Here is a 27,463-nt window from a genome sequence, read left to right as displayed (position 1 = left end):
TCTTCTACAACCCACCCTCTGTGTCACTGTGCTGAGGTCAAGTTTGATTCCCCTTCTTCCTCAACTTGGCTTTCCAGTCTCATTCTCATTTCCTACTCTGATCTTTTATCTTTTGTGAATTTTGCCCATGATTCCATGGTAACTTCCCTGTCCTTCCTGGAAGGAAGGAAAGCTTATCTGTGTCTTAGGACATTTTCTTTTGCCTTTCCTGCTGCCTTGGCAGATTTTCCCCTGATCTTCATGTGGCTATTTTCCTTCTTCGGTTTGGTGTCATTTTTCATATCACACCCCCAATTAGACTTTTCCTGAACAACATTAGCCTTCTGCTTTCTCACCATTGACATTGCCCTATTTTTTTGTCTTCATAGCCCTTCTATTACCTTACAGTGGTTTTTTGTATTTATTTTCTGTCTCTCTCCACTGGAACGTGAGCTCCATGAGACCATTGCTGCAAAACTAAAGTAGTGTAGGACATGTAGTTAATGTTAAAATAGTATGTTGAATAAATGAATAAATTTATTGAACCTCTACTCTGTGCTAGAGACTATTGGGGATTAAGAATATTGTGGTCAGAAAAACAGACATCATCCATGTATGCCTGGAATTGCAGGTGAGGAAAAATAATTTACCCTTCTGTGTTCTCTGTTGAGATTTCCCTGTAATAAAAAGATTAACAAGAAAAAGACAAGCAGAATCTGAACAATACATATACCTTCTGTATACATGGGAAATACTCAGGAAAACAGAGTAACTCCCCCAAAGTGGCCCAAGCCATCACATTAAATATCTTCCTCAGCTAAAGACAAAAGATGTAGAGAGGGGCGGGGTACCTGGGTGGCTCAGTTGGTTAAGCCTCAGACTTCAGCTCAGGTCGTGATCTTAAGGTTCGGTTTGTAAATTCAAGCCCCGCATTGGGCTCTATGTTCTCAAAGAGCAGAGCCCAATTCAGATCCTGTCTCTCTCTGCCTCTGCCCTCCCTAGCTCTCAAGCGTACCCTCTCTCTCCCTCAAAAATAAATAAACATAAAAAAAAAAAGAAGTAGAGGGGTGGAGGAGTCAGTTTTGGGAGGTTTTCAGCAAAGCACAGTAAAGGAGAGTATAGTTGTTATGCAGATGTAAGTCTTGGCCTTCTTCATTGATAAGAGCTTCTCTTTTTCTAGAGGGAGGGAGACACCTTTACAAATGGAGATTCCCCTTATAAATGTAAATGTCTTTTACAAAGGGTGGCAGAGGAATTCCATACAAAACGTGCTGGCCCTGAAATGGCTCAGGATAGTGGAAGCATAGAAAGATAATGGTGTGGCCCACTGGATTCTCAGCCCACTGCCAGCTCCTTTGGGAATAAATCCCGGGAAGGGACTGTAGTGACTGAAATCCAGCTGAAAATCTGCAGATGGTTATTTTTTCTTTTCTTTTCTTTTCTTTTCTTTTCTTTTCTTTTCTTTTCTTTCCTTTCCTTTCCTTTCCTTTCCTTTCCTTTCTCTTTTTTTTTTCTTTCTTTTACTTCTGCTCATTTTTCTCAGAATGTTGATTCCTTCTTTAGCTAAGAAGGGAAGCGGGTAAGAAGGAAAGTCCCGCATAAGGTTTTTCCATGTTTTCACATTTAACTCAGAATAATATATATAAATTCAAGAATAGAAATGATTAATAATAATTTGAGATTAAATATACTTAAAATTTTTAAATAAGACTGGTAAATAGAATAGAGAAATAGGAGTAAGCAAAAGTATATAAAATCAGCTCAATCATGGAACAGTCTAAAGATACCATATTTGTATAAAACTTGTATAATTAAAGAATTATGCCTCAAGAATGTCTTTGAAAGATTGTGATAACCACTAGTACTATTAAAAATATATTGAGTACTTTTTAAAACACTAGAGAAGCCAAAAGCTAAGAAAACATATTCTGCAGTATTTCACACAGCAGAAAATATAAAACAAATAAGACAGATGTATAAAATAAGTTGATAAAAGTGAAGCTGAAATCATCAGTTATGGAAGTAACATAAATTATTTTAAAACTATGTAAAAACAAAGACTCTTGGATTGCGTTACTAAACAAAATCCAGCTAAAAATTATGCATATGCTATAAATCTAACAAGTGAAGCAAGATATTAAAAAGAAATGGGCAGAGCCATCAGGAAAAAACAAAAAAAGAAAGTGAGGGAAGTATGGGTGTATAAAGTTAGCTGTAGGCAAAGTGAAAAGGTATTAAATGAGAGAGGGGGTCATTTGTAATTAAAGGAAAAATCTTACAAAAAAGCTTACCTTAAAATTGCAAATGTAATTCCCATGAGATAGCAAATGCTGACCAAGCTAACATCAAACTATGTAAAACGAAAACTATATAAGTCCAAAGAAATAAATAAAAACAGAATTGGAAGAAAATTTACTACCTTACTCAGTCCTGAGATTTAAAAAATTAAAACAACACCCCCCCACCAAAAGAGCGAGAGAGTAAAACATTATAGGAATGTATTTCTTTAAAATTGAATAATAGATGTAACAATTCAAAAAAATTTTTTTAAATGTTTATCTTTATTTTTGAGACGGAAAGAGACAGCATGAATGGGGGAGAGGCAAAGAGAGAGGGAGACACAGAATCTGAAGCAGGCTCCAGGCTCTGAGCTGTCAGCATAGAGCCCGATGCGGGGCTCAGGCTCACAAACCTGGAGATTATGACCTGAGCTGAAGTCAGATGCTCAACCGACTGAGCCACCCAGGTACCCCAATAGATGCAACAATTTAAAAAATCAAGTATTATTTTTCTTGTCTACTAGCTATGTGATTTCAATGCTCCCTCTGTAAATGAAAGATATTAACAATATATCGTCACAGTGATGGAGTTTTGGGGTGATGATGGTGGGTTTGGAGCTGTCGGCCATGAAAGAATTCTTGAGGATGTCTTTGGTGCAAAAAGGTGATTTTATTAAAACAGGGGGACAGGACCCATGGGCAGAAAGAGCTGCACTGGGATTGTGATGGGTAACTGATAATATACACTCAGGTTGGGGGAGGGGGTCAGGGATAAAGTCTCTAAGACATATTTTGGAAGCAAGGTTTTCAGGACCTTGAGGGGCTAGGTATTGTTAGGAAAACACTGTTTATTACTGTTTAGTAAAACCTCAGTGGTGAGACCCTTCAGATGTATATCAGGGGGCCACAAGCTTGGAGTATGATTCTCAGCATATATCTTGGGGGAGTTGAGATAAAGGAAGTTTCCAAAGGAATTTTTATATGTCAAAGTAGACTTACAAGATCGTGAGGGGTCAGGATAATGTTAAGCCAAGGTTCTCTTTTGCCCCTAGAAAAGTATCATCATCAAGGTGGCTGAGATCCTAGAGGGAGGTCACTCTGCCTGTTTCAAGGACTTGTCAGTGGGCTATAGGCAGTAAGGGAATTTGATTTTTCATTTACCTTTGTTTCCCACATCATCATGACAAGAATTTATGCCCCCTTACATCTTGATGAGGGTGATATTAGGGCTCCAGGAAATGGAGTCTGTAGGTGTCTGGAGATTAGGTTATGGATAAGATTGCTTTTTTCTTGCAGTTTACTAAGTTATCCGTAAACTGAAGGAGACTCCTGTCCTGCATGTGACAGTCTATCAGTCAGCCCTTTGCTTCTTTTCCTCTCCCTTGTTCTTGGGCAGCTGGGAGTGTCGGAGGAATAGCACACATATCCCACCTGGCAGTTGTGGGGGTGGGGGGGGGGAATGCCGTTAGGCTGTACTTGGCCTTCAGCTTGCCCCATGTTCCCTCATCAACAGTATGATTAGGTAGATTAAGTGAGATAATATCTATAATTGCATAGCATAGTACCAGCTAAACTCTTAAAAATGCTGTTAATATTATTGTTATTAGTAAGAAAAATATTGCCTACTTATTTATTCTATCTTTGAGTGGAATATTTTTTCTTTTAATTTTCTTTTAATTTTTTAATTTTTTTTTTTTTGAGAGAGAGAGAGAGCACAAGTGAGTGGGAGAACAGAGAGAGAGGAGGACCGAGTTTTTTGAGGCAGGTTCTATGCTGACAGCAGAGAGCCCAACGTGCGCTCCAAATTAGATCATGACCTGAGCCAAATTTGATCATGACCTGAGCCAAAATCAAGAGTCAGGTGCTTAACTCACTTAGTCACCCAGTCACCCCTGACAAAGAAAACTTCTAAGGAAAACCTGAACCAGCCAATTTCTATTAAAAATAAAAGTAAATAATAAAAGTTTATTTAAAGGTAACACAAATACATGTAAATTTAAGTCTACGAGTTCTAACACTTAGAAACTATCTAGACATTATTATAATCTCAGAGATACAGCTAAAGTTGTACTTAAAGGAAAATTCATTGATTTAAAACCTTTTGTTAGAAAGTGAAAATAAATAAACCAAACACTCTACTAGAGCTTTTTGAATGGCAATGGAATTACATTAAGGAAGCAAGAAGAAACAAAATAAAAAGGAAAGCGGAAAGATGATGTTAAATATCAAAAATGTAATTGTTACTTTGGTAAGCAGAATCATGTGTTTTCCCATCCCTCCCAGAAGTTCATGCCCTGATCCCTGGGACCTGTTAGGTTCCACAACAAAGGAGAATTAAGGTTGTGAGAGAATTAAGGTGACTAATTAACTGTTTGTAAAACAAAGAGGTTATTCAGGCTAGTCTGGATGGACTCAACAGAATCCGAAGAGTCCTTCAAGTGAAAGAGAGAGGCAGAAGAAGAGACAGCATTAGAGGCAGATGTGACTACAGAGGTTTAGTGACACGACGTGGAAGAACTGGACCCCTCCCTTGTGTCTAGCTTTGCAGGTGGAGAAATGGAACCTCAAGACAAAGAATGGAGGTGACTCTTGAAGTTGGAGAGACAAGGATATGGAATCACCCCTGGCATTGCACTCTGAAAATGTCCTGTCCACATCTCGATTTCAGTCTTGAGACCTGCATCAGTTCTGACATACACACCCATGAAATGATAAATTGGTGTTGTTTTCAGGCATCAACTCTGTGCAATTTGTTAGGGCAGCTACAGAAAGCAACCACAAATATATCCAAGAACTTGTATTAGAAACAATCAGATAAGACAAACTTCTGATTTTAAAGAGGATCAAAAAGCTCAATAAATCATGAGTAACATTTTAATGAGATTAACAAGAGATGAAAGTGATTAGAGTGAATATAATTCTATGGTAATATATTTGAAAATCTTGAATAAATAGGAGATTATGTTGGGAAATATAAATTAGCAAAGCTGACTTAGATATAGGGGCCTGAATTAACTGATAATCACAGAAAAAAACATACAAATGTGTATAAAATAATTTTATTCAGGATGTGTCTTTTTAGACTTTGGTGAGCTTATTTTTTAAATGCCAAGGAAAAGATTTCTGTATTATATAAGTTATTCCAAGATTTAGAAGAATAAAAAAGTCTATTCTATTCTGAGTATTTTATGAAGTTGGTAGAACCTTGACATTAAAACAAACGAAAGATAATCCAGAACAGTAAAGTGGACAACTTTATTTATAGATATAAAAATTAAAATTCTTGGAACAGAACTTAAAATATGGTTCATTAGTTTGAGATGTGACAAAAGTGGTATCACCCAACAGTATGAGAGAAAGGTGCACAGCAGAAAGCGGATAATTATATACCCTACATTACACCAAAATATATTCCAGAGGAGGAAACAGTTAAATATTATTGCCATTAAAAAAAAAAAACAACTGGAGTATGTAATATTATCATGAAGGAAGGATCACAAATCGATAAGGAAGGGATACATCATTTTTAAATGGCACAGAAAAATCTAGCTATTCGCATTTAAAAGATAATTTTTAATATTGATCACATCTTTCTCACTAAATTAAAAGCCAGATAAATTAGAGTTAAATGACAGAGCCATTTAAAAATGGAACTTTTAAAAAAGTTGCTTTGTGACAGGTAGGTTGCTCAGAGTCTGGACCAATTCTTGAAGATGTTGGAGGACTTTATTTGTTGGGATGCTGTATAAATGCCACTGGAGAGGTCTCTGATCATTCAAGCAAAAATATCTTCCTCTGGTCACTCCATATCTCTGCCTTTGTATCTCATTTACGGCACTCATTACAGTCTATGAGTGTCTCATTTATTTCTTGCTTTGTTTATGATCTGATAACTCTCTGAAATGTATGTTGCATGAAGCTGGGGACTTTATCTCATCTCCATTCTCTAGACTGCATAGAGCAGCCTATCAAGTAATATTTTTTTTAGATAAATGAAGGCATGAATGAATGAATGAATGAATTCTTTTTTTTTTTTTTCTGTAAGCCTTATGTTATTTACTTGAAATCCAGGGGATATTCCTTCATTATGGTTTATTCATAAATCATATAATCCATTTATACTTCAGATGGGAAATAAATTTGCCCAAAATTAGGTAGGGCGGAATCAATACCAATGTCCCATGTACTAAAGATGCAAGGAGCCCCTCTGGCATCTTATGATGCATCCATCCACAGACTTAAACCTAAACTCATGCATATGGATAACAGAGGGAAAAGCTTTTACTGCTGCAGGGGAATCAGAGAGAGACTTGCATAATACAACATCTTGATCGTATGAAGTTAAATTAATTACAATGTATTAGCTATCAACCAACCAGTTGGTGGAGTTGAATACCAGTTACAATTTAATACAGCCTCTGTTTATCCTCTAAGGGAAAATTTCTATTTATCTTCAGAAGTTGCTTTGTAGGCACAGTTAAATTTTATAGCATCAGGAAACCAGTGGTAGCTTGGTAACCTGAAGGCTACCTCACTAGGAAAACAGAACTCTGATGATCTAAGATGTCTGACAGAAGAACAAGACAGGCATTGTGAAAAGGCTCCTGTTTTTATTTTTGTCTCTTTTCCAAATTTACTTCCACATAAACAGTGTTTTCTCCACTACTTATTTCTCATTATTTCCAAACCTACCATGCCTAATATTTGGTTTATTTAATAATCTTACTTTTGTTCTTAAACAAACCTGGTGATAGTATAACTAATGCCTTCTTGAATATGAGGAAACAATAATGCACATCACTTGATGTTTCCAGAAGTTTATTTAATGGTGTACATAGGAAGTATCAAGCTGATAATGTTTCTGGAAAATGGAGTATCTATTTTCATCATATAGTCAGGGCTGGAAATGATTTTTTTCCCTTCCTGAAAGCCCTCCCGTACATAAAGCATATGGAAAATACTGATGTTCCAGGGAAATACTGATGCCATAGAGAGAACACAGTTGCCAGGAAGAACAGAGCACTCAAGAGAGAGAAATGCATAAAACATCACCTGGCACATAATAGATTCTCAAATAATAGATTCTCAAACAATATTTGTTTAATAAGTGAATAAATATGTTCTCTGTTAAGAAATCAAGCAGGCAGCCTGGAATGAACCATGCAGATTGAAAGGAAAGAAAATTTGGGCAGGAAATACATTGTTGATGGCTTTCAGCAAATTGATTTGTCAAGACTCTTTGTGATTAGCAATAAGGGTTCTGAAAAGAAACACGGATTTCCAACAGTGCCCAATGGGAGAACAATAATAATTGGAACATAGTAAAGGACAGAGAGATGGGAGAGACCAAATTATCAGCAGAAAGGTCAAATTTTGTCACCAATTCTTTGGTAAGAAGGAATAGTGGATTATTGTTGTTTATTCTATGATTATTTTCTTCCAAATAACAGCATTCCTGTATGCATTTGGTCATTTATTCATCTTTCACTAACTGTTCATTGAATACTTTTTGTGTGTTTACATGTACCAGGCACTCCTATAGGCAACAGACATAGCAAATGAACAAAATAGGTGAAGTCTCTGGTTTCACGGTGTGTTTGCTCTTATGGGAGGATTTAGGCAACACATAAAAATGTGCACTCCCACTACTCTAAGTCAACAGGGTCTTGGAAGTTCTAATAATAAGATAGGAAAGGAAATAAGGGGCATACACATTAGATAGGAGGAAGTAAAATTGTTTCTCTTTGCACATGCCTTGATTGTTTACATAGAAATTCCCCAGGAATCTACCAAAAATACTTTGTAGAACTAATAAGTAAGTTCAGCAAGGTCACAGGATAATGTAAAATCAAAAACAACAAAATCAGTTGCATTTCTGAATACTGACATTGAACATGCAAGAATCTGAAATTAAAAACATGGTATCACTTAGAATTGCTCCAAAGAAAAAGAAATACTTGGGGTTAAGTCTAATACACATATACAAGATTTCTGTGCTAAAAATTACTAAACACTGATGAAAAAATTAAAAAAGATCTAAATAAAAGGAGAGACATCCATGCTCATGGACTAGGAGATACTATATATTAAAGATGTCAATCTAGTCTAAATGTATCTATAGGTTTAATATCTTTTTTATCAATATCCTAGTGAGGTTTTGTTGTTGTTGATATAGATTTGTTTACTCTAAAATTTACATAAAAGGGCACAGATCCTAGCATAGATTAAAAAAAAATCTTGACAAATAAAACTAAATTTTGAGGTATCAATCTACCTGATATGAAGGCTTGTAGTTATAGGAATCGAGACAATGTGGTATTATGAGAGAAACACATAGATCCATGAAACAGATGTAGAACCAGCACTCAACCCACACAAATACGCTCAACTGATTTTGACAAAAGTGCAAAAACAGTTCAATGAGGTAGGATAGCCTTTTCATCAAATAAGCTCACATTTTTACAAAAATGAACTGAAAATGGATCATGGGCTTAAATGTAAAATGTAAAACTAGAAAACTTTTTAGAGAAAACAGTAATGAAAAATATTTGGGACCAGGATCTAGGTACAGAGTTCTTAGACTTGATCCAGGAACAAATAATAAATTGGACCTCATAAATCAGGTGAACAGACAAACTACAGACTGGAGAAAATATATGAAAACCACATGTCCATCTAAGAACTAGTATCTAGAAAATACAAAGTGCTGTCAAAACTCAACAGTGAGAGGGCTTCCAGGGAAGGTGGCAGAGTAGGAAGACCCTAACTAACTCACGTCATCCCATGGACTCAACTAGATAACACCTACATCAGTGTAAGTAACCCAGAGAATGACCTGAAGACTGGCTGAACTGACTCTCCACAACTAAATGCAGAGAAGAGACCATATTCAAGATGGTAGGAAGGGCAGAGACATGGTCAGGAGTCAAATGGACCTGTAAGATTGTCTACAGGAGGGAGGGATGCTGTGAGCTCAGAATGGAGAGAGAAACAGACTCCGAACCAGGCACCCCAGGCATGGGGTACCCACACGAATGAATTCTCCATAACATTTGGCTATGAAAACCAGAAAGGCCTGGCTTCACGAGTTTTTACAGTCAGTGGGGCTTAACACCTGGAACTTTAAAAATCATCAAGTTAAGCTCTGAATTCCAGAGGGTGATAGGAAACTGAGTCTTTGCCCTTAAAGAGACAGAACAACAAACAGTTCCACTGAGATACTGCAGAGAGGAAGCAGTTTGAAAAATGCCTGGGGTATACACGAAGGAGATTTATTTAGTAGTCTGAGTGTGTGCTGGAGGGGCAGGAATCTGTGAGAGACTTCCTGAGGAGCAAAGGAGCTGGTGGGTATTTCCCTTCCTGACCCCCAGCCTAGATACACTGACACCTGCAGGAACCAGGAAAGCACTAATACCCTCCACCTAGTTTGTTAAAGTATGTCCTGTCTCTGGGCTCTTCTGTGAACCTGCTCCATCCATCCAGGCCTGGGCAGGAGTTTTCCCGGGTGGCTTCAGTTTCCCTCCACAAGTGGACCAGTGTGGGCTTTGCTAGCTTTCTAAGACCTGTCCCTCTGTTCTCTTGCAGACACACCCTCCAGCATAACCTTGACAGGAGTCCATCCAAAGTGGTGCCACAAGCCTGGTAGTGTGCAAGCAGCCTCAACAGAGGCCAGCACCACTCCAAAATGACTTGTGCTCCTAAGAGAGGGGATTATAACCACATAGATCAATCTACCTGCAACCTCAGCAGTGGGCTAGGGGCACACTTTGGGTCTGACTGCAGGCCCTGCCCACCAATGAAATCTTAGGGGACAATACAGGGAAAGTGCCCTATAGTTTGGTGCTCCTGCATCTCTGGCTAATGCCTGGTCTCCCTCAACTCAAACCCAAGGCAGCCACAGATGGCCCATTAACAACACAGGGACCAAACCCTGTCCACAACAGGCAAAGAGAGGCATTGCAGTTGACTGGACTGAAGGCAAACACAGCTCAGTCACAACAGCAGGGTGCACACAACACACATAGGAGATACCTCTGCAATGCCAGGTTTTGGTGACCAGGGGACATTGCACTACAGGGCACTACAGAAACTCTTCTTCATAAGGCCACTACTTTCAAGAGCAGGAGATATAGCTGGCTTTCCTAACACATAGAAAAAGACACAGTTAGAGAAATTAAGGAGACAGAGGAATATGTCCCAAATGAAAGAACAGCATAAAAGCACAGAAAGACGGCTGAACAGAAAGGAGGTAAGTAATACACCTGATAAAGAATTTAAAGTAATGATCATAAAGATACTCAGTGGACCTGAGAAAAGAGTGGAGGACCTCAGTGAGATCCACAACAAAGAGACAGAAAACATAAAAAAGAACCAAAGAGAGATAAAGAACTCACTAAATAAAATTAAAAGTACACTAGAGGAGGCAGAATAATGAATTGGTGACCTGGAGGACAAAGGAATAAAAAGCAATGGAGCTCAACAGGAGAGAGAAAAACAAATAATAAAAAGTGAGAAAAATTAAGGAAACTCAGTGACACCATCAAGTATAATAATATTTGCATGATAGGGATCCCAGAAGGAGAAGAGAGAGAAAAGGGAGCAGAAAATTTATGTGAAGAAATAATAGCTGAAAACTTGCTGAATCTGGGGAAAGAAACAGACATCTAGATCCAGATGATACAGAAAACTCCCAACAAAATCAACCCAAAGAGGTCAGCATCAACACACATAGTAATTAAAATGGCAAAAAGTAGTGATAAAGAATTTTCAAAGCAGGAGAAAAGAAAATACATATAAGAGAAACCCCACAAAGCTATCAGTTGATTTTTCAGCAGAAACATTGTAGGCCAGAAGGGAGTGCCATGATACATTCAAAGTGCTAACAGGGAAAAATCCACAGCCAAGAATACTCTATCCAACAAGGTTATCATTCAGAATAGAAGCATAGATAGAGTTTCCCAAACAAACAAAAGTTAAAGGAATGCACTACCATTAAACCAGCCTTACAAGATACATTAAAAGGGACACTGTAAGTGGAAAGGAAAGACCACAAGTGGGAGTAAGAAAAGTAGGAAGCACAAAAGCAATAAAACTAGGTTTACCTATAAAAATCAGTCAAGGGATTCACAAAATAAAAGGATGCAAAGTATGACATCATGTATCTAAAATGTGAGAGAGAGGGATAAACATTTAGTGCTTTTAGAATGGTTCGAACTTGGGGCATCTGGGTGGCTCAGTCGGTTGAGTGTCCGACTTCAGTTCACGTCATGATCTCACGGTTTGTGGGTTCGAGCCCCGCATCAGGCTCAGTGCTGACAGCTCAGAGCCTGGAGCTTGCTTCAGATTCTGTGTCTCCTCCCTCTCTACCCCCCCCCCCCACCAGCTCATGCTCTGTCTCTCTCTCTCTCTCAAAAATAAATGAACATTAAAAAAAATTAAAAAAAAAAAAAAGAATGGTTCGAACTTAAGCAACCATCAACTTTATATAGACTGCCATATGCATAAGATGTTAAGATGCATATATAAGCCTAGTAGTAACCACTAATTGAACCAGTAATAGATGTCCAAAAAATAAACAGTAAAGAATCCAAGTACATCACTAAAGAATGCCAGCAAACCTGGAGGGAAGAGAGCTGGAGAAAAAGGAACAGAGAAGAAATATGAAAATAATCATTAAACAAGTACCAAAATGTCAATAAATACATACCTATCAATGATTACTTTGAATGTAAATGGACTAAATGCACCAGTCAAAAGACACTGGGTGATAGAATGGATAAAAAAGCAAGACCAATTTATACACCTCCTACAGGAGACTCATTTCAGACCTAAAGTTACATACAGATTAAAAATAAAGGGATGGAAAAGCATTTATCATGCAAATGGAAATGAAAAGAAAGTTGGGGTAGCAATACTTAATACTGGACAAAATAGAGTTTAAGGCAAAGACTGTAATAAGACACAAAGAACAACACTGAATGATCAGAAAAAGAACAATCCAACAAGAAGAAATAGCAATTGTAAATATTTACACACTCAACATGGGAGCACCGACACACATAAAGCTGCTATTAGCAAACATAAAGGAAGAAATTCATATTAGTACAATAATAGTAGGGGACTTTAACACCCTACTTACATCAATGGAGAGATCATCCAAATAGAAAATCGACAAGGGAATAGTGGCTTTGAATAACACATTGGACCAGATATATTGGATCTAACAGATATATTCAGAACATTCCACCTTAAAAACAGCAGAATACATTCTTTTCAAGTACACATGAAATGTCTCCATTACAGATCACATGTTATGTCACAAAACAAGTATCAACAAATTTAAAAAGACTGAAATCATACCATGCAACTTTTTTGACCACAACACTAGAATCAACCACAAGAAAAAATTTGGAAAGAATACAAATACATTGATGTTAAATAACATGCTACTAAACAATTGATGGGTCAACCAGTAATCAAAGAGGAAATTAAAAAATACATGGAGACAAATGAAAATGAAAACCTAATGGTCTAACATCTTTGGGACCAGCAAAAGCTGTTCTAAGAGGGAAATTCATGAGCAATACAGGCACACCTTAAGAAGCAAGAAAAACCTCAAATAAACAACCTAACCTTACACCTAAGGGAGCTAGAGAAAGAAAAAGAACAACAAGCAACATCCCAAACCAGCAAAAGGAAGGGAATAATAAAGCAACAAACAAATGAGAAACTAAAAAATGGTTAGAATAGATCAATGAATCCAGGAGGTGCTTCTTTGAAGAGATCAACAAAATTGATAATCTTTAGCCAGACTCATCAAAAAACCAAAATGATAGAGGACTCAAATATACAAAATCAGAAATAAAAAAGGAGAAATAACAACCAATACCACAGAAATACAACATATTTTAAGGAAATATTGTGAAAAATTTTATGCCAAAAAATTGGACAACTTAGAAGACATGGATAAATTCCAGAAACATAGACTACCAAAACTGAATTAGGAAGAAATAGAAAATCTGAACAGACCAATTACCACCAATGAAATGGAATCAGGAACAACAACAACAAAAAAGATGTTCTCTCTCACCACTTTTATTCAACATAGTATTTAAAGTCCTAGCCACAGCAATCAGACAACAAAAAGAAATAAAGGCATCCAAATTGGTAAGGAAGAAGTAAAACTTTCACTATTTGTAGATGACATGACACTATATACAGAAAACCCTAAAGACTCCACCAAAAAACTACTAGAACTGATAAATAAATCCAGTAAATTTGCATGATACAAAATCAATATACAGAAATCTGTTGCATTTCTCTACACTAATAATGAAGCAGCAGAAAGAGAAATCAATAATCCCATTTATATTTGCACCACCACCACCAACAAAAATACCTAGGAATAAATTTAACAAAGGAAGTGAAAGGCCTGTACTCTGTAAATTATAAAACATTGATGAAAGAAATTGAAGATGACACAAACAAATGGAAAGATACGCTATGTTCACGGATTGGAAGAACAAATATTGTTAAAATATCCATACTACCCAAAGCAATCTACACATTTAATGCAATCCCTACTAAAATGCCATCAGCATTTTTCACAGATCTAGAACTAACAATTGTAAAATTTGTATGGAACCAAAAAAGATCACAATAGCCAAAGAAATCTTGAAAAAGAAGAACAAAACTGAATGTATCATAATCCCAGATTTCAAGATATAATACAAAGCTATAGTCATCAAAATAGTATGGTACTGGCACAAAATAGACCCTTGGATCAATGCAACAGAATAGAGAGCCTAGAAATAAACCTATGATTATATGGTCAATTAGTCTTTGACAAGGGAGGTAAGAATATGCAATGGGGAAAAGATAGTCTCTTCAATAAACTGTGTTGGGAAAGCTAGGCAGCTACATGCAAATGTATGAAAATGGACCCTCTCTCATGCCATACACAAAAATGGATCAGAGACCTAAATGTGAGACCCGGAACCATAAATATCCTGGATGAGAACACAGGCAATAATTGCTCTGACATCAACTGTAATAACAATTTTCTAGGTACGTCTCCTGAGGCAAGGGAAATAAAAGCAAAAATAAGCTATTGAAGCTACATCAAAATAAAAAATCTTCTGCACAGCAAAGGAAACAATCAACAAAACTAAAAGACAATCTACTGAGTGGGAGAAGATATTTGCAAATGACATATCCAACAAAGGGTTAGTATCCAAAATATATAAAGAACACCAAAAAACCAAATAATCCAATTCAAAAATGGGCAGAAGACATGGACAAATGTTTCCCCAAAAGACATCCAGATGGCCAACAGACACAAGAAAAGATGCTCAACGTCATTCATCATCAGGGGAATGCAAATCAAAATGACATGAGATAACACGTCACACATGTCAGAATGACTGAAATCAAAAGCATAAGAAATAGCAAGTATTGGTGAGGATGTGGAGCAAAAAGAATCCTTATGTGTTGTGGTAGGAATGCAAACTGGTGCAGCCACCAGGTAAAACAGTATGGAAATTCTTTAAAAAAATAAAAGTAGATCTAGTGTATCATCTAGTAATTCCACTACTGGTTATTTACCCAGGGAATACAAAAACATTCTTTCAAAAGGTTATATGCACCCCTATGTTTACTGCAGCATTATTTAGAATAGCATAAATATGGAAGCAACCCAAATGTCCATTTATAGATGAATGGATAAAGAAGCGGTATACATACACATTGGAATATTACTCAGCCATAAAAAATTATGAAATCTTGCCATTTGCAGCAAATGGTTGGATGTAGAGGGTATAATGGCAAGTGAAGTAAGTTAGTCAGAGAATGACAAATACCATATGATTTTACTCATGCATGGAATTTAAGAAACAAAACAAATAAACAATGAAAAAAAAAGAGACAAACAGAAAAACCAGACTCTTAACTATAACAAACAAACTAATGGATACCAAACTAATGGGGGAATGGGTGAAAGAGGTGAAGGTGATTAAAAGTAGACTTATGGTGATGAGTGCTGAGTAATGTATAGAACTGTTCAATGACTATAATGTACCTCTGAAACCAATATAACATTGTATTTTAATTATACGGCAAATTTAAAAAGCAGTAAGAAAGTAAGCGATCCAACTAGAAAATTGTCAAAAGACACGAACAGACATTGCATCAGGAGGATACACACTTGGCAAATAAGCACATGAAAAGATGTCAGTCTCATTAGCCATCAGGTAAACACAAATTAAAACTTCAAAGATACATCAATATAAATCTAGCAAGATGACTGAAATAAAAAATAGTGACCATATCTAATGCTGGCTGTGACTAGAATACACTAGATCACTCATGTATTGCTGGTGGGAATGTAAAATGGTAGGTTACTATGGGAAAAAGTTTGGAAGATTCCTATAAAATTAAATATGCCAATGTCTCTTACCAACCAATTACACTCCTGAGTGTTTATCCCAGAGAAACAAAGACATGTTTACATAAAAACCTATGCACGATTGTTCGCGGCAGCTTTATTCATAATTGTCCCAAACTGGAAACAGTGCAGATGTTCAACAGGTAAGTGGCTAATAAAACTATGGTAGAGTCAAACCAAAGCAAAGGAAAGGAACAAGCTTTTGATACATGCAACAACTTGCTTGAACGTCCAGGGAGAAAAAAGCTAATCTCTAAAGTTTATGTACCGCATGAATCCATTAATACAATATCTTGAGATAACAAAATTGTCAAAATGGAGAGCAGATTTGTGGTAGTCAGGGATTAGGGATGAGAATCAGGGAAAAGCTGGAGGTGTGGCAGGAGAGAGGCGGGTTTGGTTTAAAAGAGCAACATGAAGGATCCTTCTGGTGACAGAAATTTCCAGCATCTTGACTGTCATGGTAACTGCATAACTTACACATGTGATAAAATCATATATAATTACACACACACACACACACACACACACACACACACACACACACACATGTACCGGTAAAACTGGAGAAATGTAAGATCACTGGACTGCATTAATATCGATATAGCGGTTGTGATATACTGCAGCATTATACAAAGGAAAAAACTGGGTAAAGGGTATAAATGATCTCTTTGTATTATTTTTTTCCAACTGGCTGTGAATCCACAATTATCTTAACAAACAGAAAAAGTGAGTGTTGGGGGGCCTGGGTGGCTCAGTCAGTTGGGCATCTGACTTCAGCTCAGGTCATGGTCTGGAGATCCCTGGGTTCAGGCCCTGCTTCGGGCTCTGTGCTGACAGCTCAGACCCTGGAGCCTGCTTCAGATTCTGTGTCTCCCTCCCTCTCTCTGTTCCTCCCCCTCTTGTGCTCTGTCTCTCTTGGTCTCTCAAAAATAAATAAACGTTAAAAAAAAATTTTTTTTTTTAAAGTGAGTGTTAATTCCTAGATTGTTTGAGTATCTTAGTCAGGAACGCTTGACAATTTGGGGTCAGGGAATCTTAATCCTCAGACCCAATCCACTGTCTGTGATGAGTTAACAGTTTCTCATCTTCAAATAAATACTTAAGGATCTTCATCAGTATATTAAGACTGCATAGACTTTAATTTTTTTTTTTATCACTGTCAATAGTTTCTCTCTCTCTCTTTGTAATGTTAGCAGAAATAAATAAGAGTCATTTCCAAAGCTTCCTTTGAATGAGAGCTGGAGTCCTATTTATTCATGACTGGACTACAAGAACAACATAGGGCAGACCAGGGCTATTATTTAATAAGCACCAGCCTAAGAGAGTTGAGCAAACAGCCTCCATTTATTTCAAATAATTGCTGAAACCAAGAATGGAATAATGAGAGAATAAGCATAAGGTATTAATTGAGTCACTGTCTCCATTTCTTCCTGGGAAAATGCAAAAATATAAAACACACACACTCAAAAGGATACACTGAAATCCCTTTAGAGATGCCTTTCATTTCATTGGGAGACAGGAAATGACTTAAATAGATTTTATGGTATTCTTAAGAAATAAATTACCTTGAGTGATGAAATGATGTAAATCTTAAATAGTGTGTTCTGTGAAAATGTCATGGAGAAGGGTTCTATAGCTGCAGATCTTTTATCTAAAAATAAACACAGAACAGCAATTACTCATTGCCCCTGTGTAAAACACTGAGCCATTGCAGTTGCATAATTTTTTTAAATTCTGAAGTATTCAGTATTTTGTTGGCAACACCTTTCCCAACATGAACATACTCCTTCCACATGAATAAAGACATTTGTGCTTTCTTTGAGTCAGATTGTTTAATAGACAAACTCTCAGAAGAGTCGGTCTGAATCACAAAGTCCTATGTCTGCGAAACTGTCTTTTCTTTCTTTTATCTATTTACCATCTTTGTCATGTGAGAAATGAGTATTCACCTTTATATCTATTTCACTCGTATGTACAGAGCTGGCCTGTATCAATTATCTTTTTTTTTTTTATCTTTTGTATTCAAATCATCCGGTTAGATTTGGAACAATTTATCTTGCTCCTTTAAAAGATATTCTATACTTACTCTAATCTCTGTTTTCTGTGAATGCATATGATCTCATATTCCTGAAATCTAAACTACTTTTCCAAGACACATTTTCCCACATCATTCATGAAATATCACTTTATTGTATTAGTTTTGGGGCTGCTGTAGCCAAATAACACAGACTGGGTTTAAAACAAAAGAAAGCTATTCTCTCACAGTTTTTGGTCTGGAGTCCAAAATCAAGGTGTTGGTAGGCCATGGTCTCACTAAAAACTCTTGGGAAAAACCCTTCCTTGCCTCTCTTAGTTTTTGCTGGTTGCTGGCAATCCTTACCATTTGTTGGCTTGAGGCTGCATCATTGCAGTTTTGGTTTTCACTGTTACATGGCATTATCTCTGTGTATCTCTGTGTCCAAAGTCCCCTTGTCTTATGTGGACACCAGTCATAGGTTTGGGCCCACTCAAATTCAATACGACCTCCTCTTACTTTGATTATATCAACAAAGACCTGATTTACAAGTAAGGTCATATTCACACATACTGAGGGTTAGGACTTGAACATATATCATTTCTGGGGACACAACTCAACCCACAACAATTGTGAAAATGTAGTTTGACTTATGCTGATAGATTAGGATTTAGAAAATATTTATTAGCTAATAAAGTCCACATGGAACTTGAAGGTTAATGAAATTTTCTCTGATTATTGTTTTCTTAATGCAATGAAACTAATTTAAAAAAATTTTTAAATTAAAAAAATATAAACATGATTTTCAACATTTCTAAATTAATTTGTAAGATGCAACTTGAATGGAGAACAATTAAATCATGTTCACAGTTGAGCACAATTTATATAATATTTTTTAAAATTATTTTTGAAGCTTATTTATTTTGAGAGAGAGAGAGAGAGAGAAAACAAGAGGGGCAGAGAGGGAGAGAGAGAGAATCCCAAGCCGGTTCAGCGCTGGCAGCATAGAGCACAGCACAAGGCTGATCTCAAACCATGAGACCATTACCCCAGTTGAAATCCAGAGTCTGATGCCCAACCGACTGAGCCACTCAGGCACCCCTTTCTATGGTATTTTAAATAGTGAATTGTTTTCTTTCTGTATGGATGATTCAAGAATATGGCATGAAATTGAAAAGCAAAAAAGGAAATGATCTTCTACCTCTTGTCTTTTAGCTACCTAATTTCCTTATGTGAATCCTTCCAGAAATATTCTTTACATATTTGCATGCACAAGCATCTCTCTCTCTCTCTCTCTGTCTTTCATCTATCTATTAAAACTCAGAACACACAAATGGTAGCATACTATACACATTCTACACATTTCTCGTTCATTTAATAATAAACAAAACTCTTTTTACTCCTTACTCCCCTGTAGTTACTATCCTTCTCGTCTCGTTTATAGCAAAAATACATCAACAAAGCCATCTATACTCATTGTTTGCTTTCATTCACTTCCTCCTTTCTCCTACCCTCCACTCCCACCTCAATCAGAATGGTCCACACCATCTACAATAGCTGTCTCCTCCTTCACTGCTACTGTCATTTTATCTTGCTTTCTGTGTATCTCTTGTCTTTAGTGTCCTCGTAACTGTTGTGCTCCTAGCAGTTTGATGATGAAAAATGTTATCTCATGGTTTTAATTGCACTTCTCTTAAGACGAGTGAGGATGACCATCTTTTTAGATGAGTTATTTCTATTTCTGCTTCAGCGCACTATCTGTACATGTTTTTTGCTTATTTTTCAGGGTTTTGGTTTTATTCTTATTGATTTATAGAAACTTTCATGTATCAGAAGAATTAGGTCTTTTTTTTCTGACATGCTCTTTACCACCATACAGTAGTCTTTCCTTTCTTTACTCGGCCATTCTCATCTGGATTTAAATATTCTTTGCTTCTTATCAAGCTCTGTCCATTTACTGTACTATTGAAATATCCTGTGTTTCTATTACAGTATCCATGAATGAGATATAAACATTGTCATCTTACATCCTGTTCCCTTGCCCTCCTTCACACAAAGTTGGATTCTCATTTACTCAGTTACTCTGAAGAGTACTTGATTTCAGTAAGAAAATTTTAATCTTATTTTCTGTTCTGTGTATCATCAAAATGTGTAAATTTGCCATTAGTTAGCAATTTGGAATATTTATAAATAAGGTTCCATGCTAGGGAACATAACTCTACCTCTCTGCCATTCCTGGAACCACTCAGGTTTCCTGTTTTGCTTTCTTCACTAGAGAGCTTTGAACCACATGAGCTAATCCCTGTTAGCAACCGTTGAAGACCGTCAGCTCATTGTAACTGTAACTATATCAGTAATCATAACCTCTTTTAACTTTATGTTTATAAGTCACTTAAAAATCTGTTAGAAAGGAGTAAATTGTAAAAATGCATTTTTTTTTTTTGGTATAGCACCCAGCAGAATATCTGGTACATACACCCAAAAAATGAGATGCTGATGATAATAAACTCTATAATACTTTGCTCAAGGTAAAAAGGCTTTACCTAATGTAGATTGTTGAAATGGTGAAATATAGCATAAATTTCCAAAAAGTAATAAAATTATTGATTAGCTACAGTACATACTTTTTGCTATAATATAAATCAACAGCATAAGGTGTTTGCTTATAGCTAGGTTGTATTAGACAATATGTGTAGCTTGAGGTAGATTTGTTACTTATTCACTATGCAGAATATAGCAATTATAGATTTTCATTCACTATCTCTCCTTATCATAAGAAATAGATGATTTGCTTATCCTGTAAATTTGTAAAAAGCGGAGCCCTTCTGCACAGAATGTACTTGATGAGAGTGGGAAGCAGAGATACATGCATTCTTATAGGTCAGGTTGAGTACATAATTTTCAGTCCCTTGAAAAAAGGAAGCAAAAACTCATGAACCACATCTTCGATGCAAGATTTCTGGTAGAGCGAGTGAGATTAAAGGCAGAATTTTATGGGACACTTTGTATTAAGTTAAAATCTGTATTTAAATTTAAACTGACTTTTGAATACATTAGACAAAGAAAGACAAATTCTATTCTAAACCCAGTACACTGGAGTAAACAACTAATATACATAATTTTATACGTAAAAAAATTACATAGGACTGTTATAATAAAAGCCAGATTGAGTTCTGCTGAAATTTGATAAGGCTTGAAGTGATTTCATTAAAATAAAGGAGAAAATTTCAAGTGAATTAAAAATGGAAAACTAAGTGCAATCAAGCTCAGTATCATTCTTATTTTTTGAAATAATTCAATTATTTCATTATTGAGTATATATGATATATGCCAAGATTATTTGGGCACGAGAATGAATGAATAAATCATGTTAATTGTCCAATATTCTAACTGGTTCCTTGGACTAAACCTTTAAGATTTTCATAAATATTTTAATTTTATTTTGCTATGAAAATACCTGCCCTTCAAAAGTTTCTTGTATTCATTCTCTTCATTTAAGTTTTTCTTCTCCACCCTCACCCCCAAGATTCAGGTCAATTTCTGCCCCTTCTTTACCATCTTTTCTAACTTCTTTGGTGCACGTTTTTCTAAAGTATGTATTGTGTGATCAGTACATGCTTGTTAATGTAATAGCCACGATGTAGCCAGCATTCAAACGTACTACAAATATGCCTTCAACTACATTCATTTTTATGAGTAAAAATGTGGGTCAGGTACTATGTGGTAAATGGAAGTCAAGTGGAAGAGGGAAATATAGACACCCCTAACTAAAGTGTTTCCATAATTCAGTAGATTTGGATAACTACCTAATACATTGAAGATAAGAAGGTTGCATGATTGCAAGAGTCAAACTTACACAGTAGAGTTGCCAGATTTGGCACTTCAAAATACAGGACACTCAGTTAAATTTGCATTTCAGATAAACACTGAATAATTTTTTAGTATAAGTATGTTGCTGTTTATCTGAAATTTAAATTTAACCGGGCTTCCTGTGTTTTGTCTGGCAACCCTAAACTTGAGGTGTAGTTCTCTTAGCCTGGTTCATTCTGAAGACCAAGGTTGGCTTCAGTAATGGGGAAGTTAGTGGGCACACTGCCACTTTGTGGCAGCCAAGAGCAATGACATTACAGCTCCTTGTGGAGCTATGGGCGTTCATTTTCATTGTGCAGAACACATCAAGTACCAGGAAAGGCTAAAGTGCCCTTTAAAGAAAGAAGTATGGACATTACCACATTTATCTCCCATAACATTAGTTTTGGTTGGCATGGCGACAAGATTTATCTGCTTTCTGAAGAACGGATATTCCAGCATTTCTAGATAAGGTTTTGAAGAAATGGGAAAATGACTCTACTGGTGAAGATTCCCAGTAACAGTATGTAAACTGTTCTCACGTGACAAACGGTGATTATAAAGAACTGCTTACAAGAACATGACGTTTCGAACTGCTAATATGATTTTGTTTTTTATATCAAACCAATACTTGGGAGAAGGATAAAATAATTTCCTGAAGTTTGCATATCGGATCAATAATAGAGCTGGAGAGAAGAGTAATAATCTCCTGACTTCTGACCCTTGAAACCTTTCATTAGCCCGGAATCACCATTGTTTTCTGAAGTGAATCTCTTTCAGGCACCCTAAAATATTAGTCCAGAAATACTAGCCACACATGTGGAAGTGATAATCTCGTGATAACTTAAGACATCCTATTGAAACCGAAAAATTCCAAATTAAATTTCTCAACTATCTTTAGAATCTCCAAAGCAAACAGAACTTTCAAAAATTCATTTGCTCTTGTCCTTTCTCCTAATTTACTGTCATAAATGTATATTCATGTTCTTTGGAAAAAGTGGGTATTCTTGAAAAATAGTGATTTTTTTTAAGTTTATTTACTTATTTTGAGAGAGAGAGCAGAGAGGGGGCAGAGAGAGAGAATGAGAGAGAGAGAATCCCAGGCAGGCTCTGCACTGTCAGCATAGAGCCTGATGCGGGGGGCTCGAACCCACGAAACCATAAGATCATGACCTGGGCAGAAACCAAGAGTCAGATGCTTAATCGACTGAGCCACCCAGACGCCCCTAGGATGGTGATTTTTTTTAAATCTACACAAGACTGTATTGAAAGTTAATTGATAGTAAGCTACCAAACACTTATTTACTAACACTGTCAAAAGTTTTAATTGAGCTTGAATTTCATGTGGCTACACTTAAATATTTGAACCTAGACAATAAACAAAGGTAGAAAATGGAGGTTCAAATGTATACCAAATCATTATTTTTATTCATAGTAGAAATTATAGTTTCTATGTATAGTCTACATTGAAACATTTAAAGCTGTTTTTACCCTGAAAAATATGAAGAGATTAGACCCTGAGGCTGTTAAATTAGAAAATAAAAAGTTATTCTAAAAAAAAAAAATCATGGTCCTACTAATCAGTGAGCAGAGGCAAACACTGGTAGACTTAACCAGAACTGCGGTTTGGTACAATACTTTATTTATTTATTTAAAAATTTTTTTTTAATGTTTTACTTATTTTTGAGAGGGAGAGTTGGAGTACGAGCTGGGGAGGGGAAGAGAGAGAGGGAAACACAGAATCCATCAAACAGGCTGCAGGCTCCAGGCTCTGAGCTGTCAGCACAGAACCTGATGTGGGGCTCGAACCTGTGAACCATGAAATCATGACCTGAGTCGCGGTCAGATGCTTAACCGACTGAGCCACCCAGACGCCCCTGGGTACAAAACTTTATTAAGGATGTTTCACCTTAATCTTGATGGAAAATCACCCAATAAATCAAAATTGTAGTAATTTGTCTACAGACTGTAGACAATTTGAAAAATATGCATATGTCACATTATTTAGTTTAGCAATCTGCCAAACATGCCATGTAATCCTGTGATAGAAGAAAAAGGGCAAGGTCACTCTGGCCTTAACCGCTTACTGGCAGAGCGTTGACCTTGTGCAATGAACTCAGTGTTCCAGAAAATAAGCAGTTAGCATAGAGAAAAGAGATAATATGAGACTGGGTGGGAAATTATTGTGAAAAGAATCTATTCTGTTAGCACCGGTTCCTTTGGGATATTAAGTGACTTACAGCATATGAAAAGATGACTCTAATGAATTCAGACAAAATCAGTATTGCCCCAGAATGCTTTTGTAAAATACATGCTTGTGTCGTAAAATAAGCTGATAAATTGGTGGTGGTATTGGAAAGTGTTTCTATTTTAGACGTAGTCAATCATAACCTCTGGACCTCTTTTGCTACCTTTCTCCGTAGAAACATACTGACTCTTAAGTTTTTGAATATAAACACAAAGGTGTGTTCCTTTTTTTCTGTTATTTGTTTTGTCTGCTGTTCTTTCTTTTTGGTCAGCCTTCTGCAATATTCTCTCCACCTCTTTGGTATGTCTGAATAGTATCCAGTTCCCTTTGAATCACTTCCTTCCTATTCTTAATGCGAATGATGTCATAAAAATGATGTGTGCATGAAGAGTTTCTCCCGGAGCTCACACAACAAGTCACAGTAATTGTCCTATCTTTGACAGTGAAGAAAATCTTGAAATATATGAACAATTTTAATCCATAGACACCTAAGTCACTTTTAAAACTCGATTTCATTTTATCAAGATGCAGTCCTAAGAGATAATACAATAACAAAATTGAAGGCAAGACCATTCACTTAAAATGTAGGCATATTTTGCTGGGCTTAAAAGAAACAAGCAACATACAAACTCTGAGGCTCCTAACAGTTATTTTGATTGCTAGTTCAATTTCGATAGCATGTGAGTGATTATGTCCTTGAGAAGAGCTAAAACTTCAAAACAGTACCATCATCTGAAAGTTTGCCTTTTGGTCAACTAGTATGAATTACTAGTTACTAATGTGAACAGCCTGTGGAAGGTTAATTTCAGAACTGAAATGATTAAAAAACCATGGTGAAGAAACTCATAGTTTCATGCCTTGAAATTCTGGCAATGTTCCTGGACCTATGCAGGGCCTTCAGAATTATTAATAATGTTTAAAAAGTGGACCTGGAACGAAAAATCCAAATTCTACCCAGAAATACAAAACAGATCTTTCTTCTATTCATCTTAATTTTCATGTTGTTTCATCTGATTCCAGTTTTTATAGCATAAAATCTGTTTTTGAGCATTGCAGTCTTTCTCACCTGTTCATGTTATGGGTCAAGCCAAAATTTTCTTAACTCCAATTATTGGCACTGAGGCCATTTCTAATGTTCTAAGTGTCTCCATTTTCAAATGCAGAAATGGAAAGGGTGAGAAAGTGACAACTGTGGAAAGGCACGGCTGCAAAAGAGCCACTCCTTCTTTGTGACATTGCTCAAGTGTCACCTCCTATGTAAAGTTTTTCCGGACTTCTCCACCCACCCAGAGTACTAGCTGGACCCTCCTGCATTCCCGTAACATCCATCGGTGTTATGCCCTCACTAGACTATGAGCTCTTAGAGTTGGCTGTTCTGTTTCTTATTTGTAACTATAGTGCCTAGAACATTGACCTTGACAAATAAGTGAAGGTACGAATGAATGGAAAGATCTGCAAAGTACTTGGAATCGCTCTGTACACTAACAAAAAGTGACAACCTTAATTAGTTTGGGACCAAATATTGAGTTGTCTGATTAAATACTCAAGTCTGAGTGAATTAGTGAGGTTAAAAAACAAAAACAAAACTTGTAAGTCTGGTGAATACAGTTTGCAGGTTAAGATGTTAAGTTTCAGGCAAACTTTTGTTATTCTCACCTAAAAAAAAAAAAAAAAAACTGTGTTCTGTAGTCTTTTATTTCATTGGTTTTCTAATACTTTGTGGTTAATGGTCAACACTCTTGGTTACAAGTGACAGAAATCATCTCTCACAAACTTAAGTTAAAAGGAGGAATTTATTGGCTCACAGAAGGGTGATGGAAGAGCTGGCCTTGGGCCTTAAACAAAATTGGAATTCTCTCCCTTTCTCTTTCTCTATGCATTTTCTATTTGGCTTCATACTCTCCTTCTACAGATGGATTTTCTTCCTTTCTTCACCGTACTGAATGGAGATCACAACCATATTGCAGCACGGGCTTCACACTCCATGATTTCCACCCCCCAGAGATGAAAAGTGTTCTCACAAGCTTTAGATACAAAATCTCAGGAAGCATTTATGTACTCTAGCTGTGCCTCTATCTGAACTGAGGCCACAGAGATGGTTTTTCCATGCTGGGTTTCGTGTCTGCCTTTGAAATCAGGCCAAGATCTATTAATAGAAAAGGAAAGAGTTCATTTGAGGCAGACAAAGACAATGGCTAATACAAGGAGAGATGTCACATTTCCCTTTATTTCTTTGTAAAGAACCTCTCAATAATTCCAACCAACCTGAGAAAAGTGTTCAGTCCTCGACCAAGATTGTGAGTCATGTCAGCTACCAGTAGAGGCCATTCATGGTGGTAGAGATGGCTCCAGATGGAGATGGTAAAGAGAGAACCCATTGTGGAGGACCAGTAGGAAAACAAAAACTTGAGTCACAAAGAGAAAGGAAGTAGGGATTCTTTCCAGCCAAGACTTCTTATTCATGGAACGTAGTGGCAGTCACAAGAATGCTCTGCCCAGACTACTGGTGATCAAAGGGCACCAAATAATTGATTTATCATCTTATATGCTGAACTTAACTTAGTTTGAGGCACAATGAGATTCTGTGATATACATAGAGGGCAAAGTAGGACAGTAGCAAAAATATTCTCAAGACTTCTCCAAACTGATTACTGTCACATAGACAATAAACTTTAAGACTGAACTTTGAGCCTAGCTATAGATAACTGTAGTAAACATCTAAGTATTGTGAACTAAATTTTACTAAATTTCTACCGTTAGAAACTTCCCAAGTTTGTATTATTTACAAATGACTCAGTGTGTGTGTGTGTGTGTGTGTGTGTGTGCGTGTGCGTGTGTGTGTGTGTTTTAAGATTCCAAGCCAGAATGGTGTGCTATTCTGCAGAGCTGGCAGAGTAGAATGCCAACTAAGACTTTTTCCTTATTTTTAGACATCTACTGGAATAGTTTATTCACATTTAAAAAGCCAACTTTACTGTAACTATTGTACTGTGAAATCTTTTACTAAATCTTCCTACTTAACAGATTTCCTTAGTATTCCATGAGTAAGAGTGATAAGACCAGAGCATAATTACATTCATTTTGAGTTCTTTGCACACAAGTCTTGACTGGTATGTGAATAAGCATTTAAAACTATTCATTTCTGGGGCGCCTGGGTGGCTCAGTCGGTTAAGTGTCCGACTTCGGCTCAGGTCGTGATCTCGCGGTTCATGAGTTCAAGCCCCGCGTCAGGCTCTGTGCTGATGGCTCAGAGCCTGGAGCCTGTTTCATATTCTGTGTCTCCCTCTCTCTCTGACCTCCCCCATTCATGCTCTGTCTCTCTCTGTCTCAAAAATAAATAAACGTTAAAAAAATGAAAAAAAAATAAAGTTGATACATTAAAAATAAATAAATAAAAATAAATAAAACTATTCATTTCTATGAAAAAAATGGTGATTTTTAAGAAAAAAATGGTGTTTTTAAGGTAGTTCTTCCTGCATGACGGTCAGAAATACACTTGGACATGCAGTCTGTCTAAGTTACCAAGATCCAGGAATCAGAGTGATCGACCTCTTTCAACATTTCGTTTAGTATTTCCTGTTTGAAATAGTAAGCAAACATCAAGAATGAATGAAGGCATTGTATCAAATATGTATTTTTTTTTGAGAGAG

General features: G+C 36.5%; 1 long non-coding RNA gene across 1 annotated transcript in view; it reads right to left on the bottom strand.

The window, feature by feature from the left end:
• LOC128775307 (uncharacterized) overlaps positions 1-27,463 on the bottom strand; it is an 86,289-nt gene that overhangs the window by 7,142 nt on the left and 51,684 nt on the right. Inside the window, exon 2 of the long non-coding RNA XR_008419940.1 lies at positions 17,268-17,353. This is a non-coding gene — a long non-coding RNA (uncharacterized LOC128775307). The remainder of the gene's footprint in view (positions 1-17,267; positions 17,354-27,463) is intronic.

This window comes from Panthera pardus, unplaced genomic scaffold, assembly GCF_024362965.1.
Source record: "Panthera pardus isolate Hobbes unplaced genomic scaffold, ASM2436296v1 HiC_scaffold_7, whole genome shotgun sequence".
In the NCBI taxonomy this organism is placed as follows: Eukaryota; Metazoa; Chordata; class Mammalia; order Carnivora; family Felidae; genus Panthera; species Panthera pardus.
The sequence above is the reverse complement of the archived record's forward strand: the minus strand, read 5'-3'. Positions and strand labels throughout refer to the sequence as shown.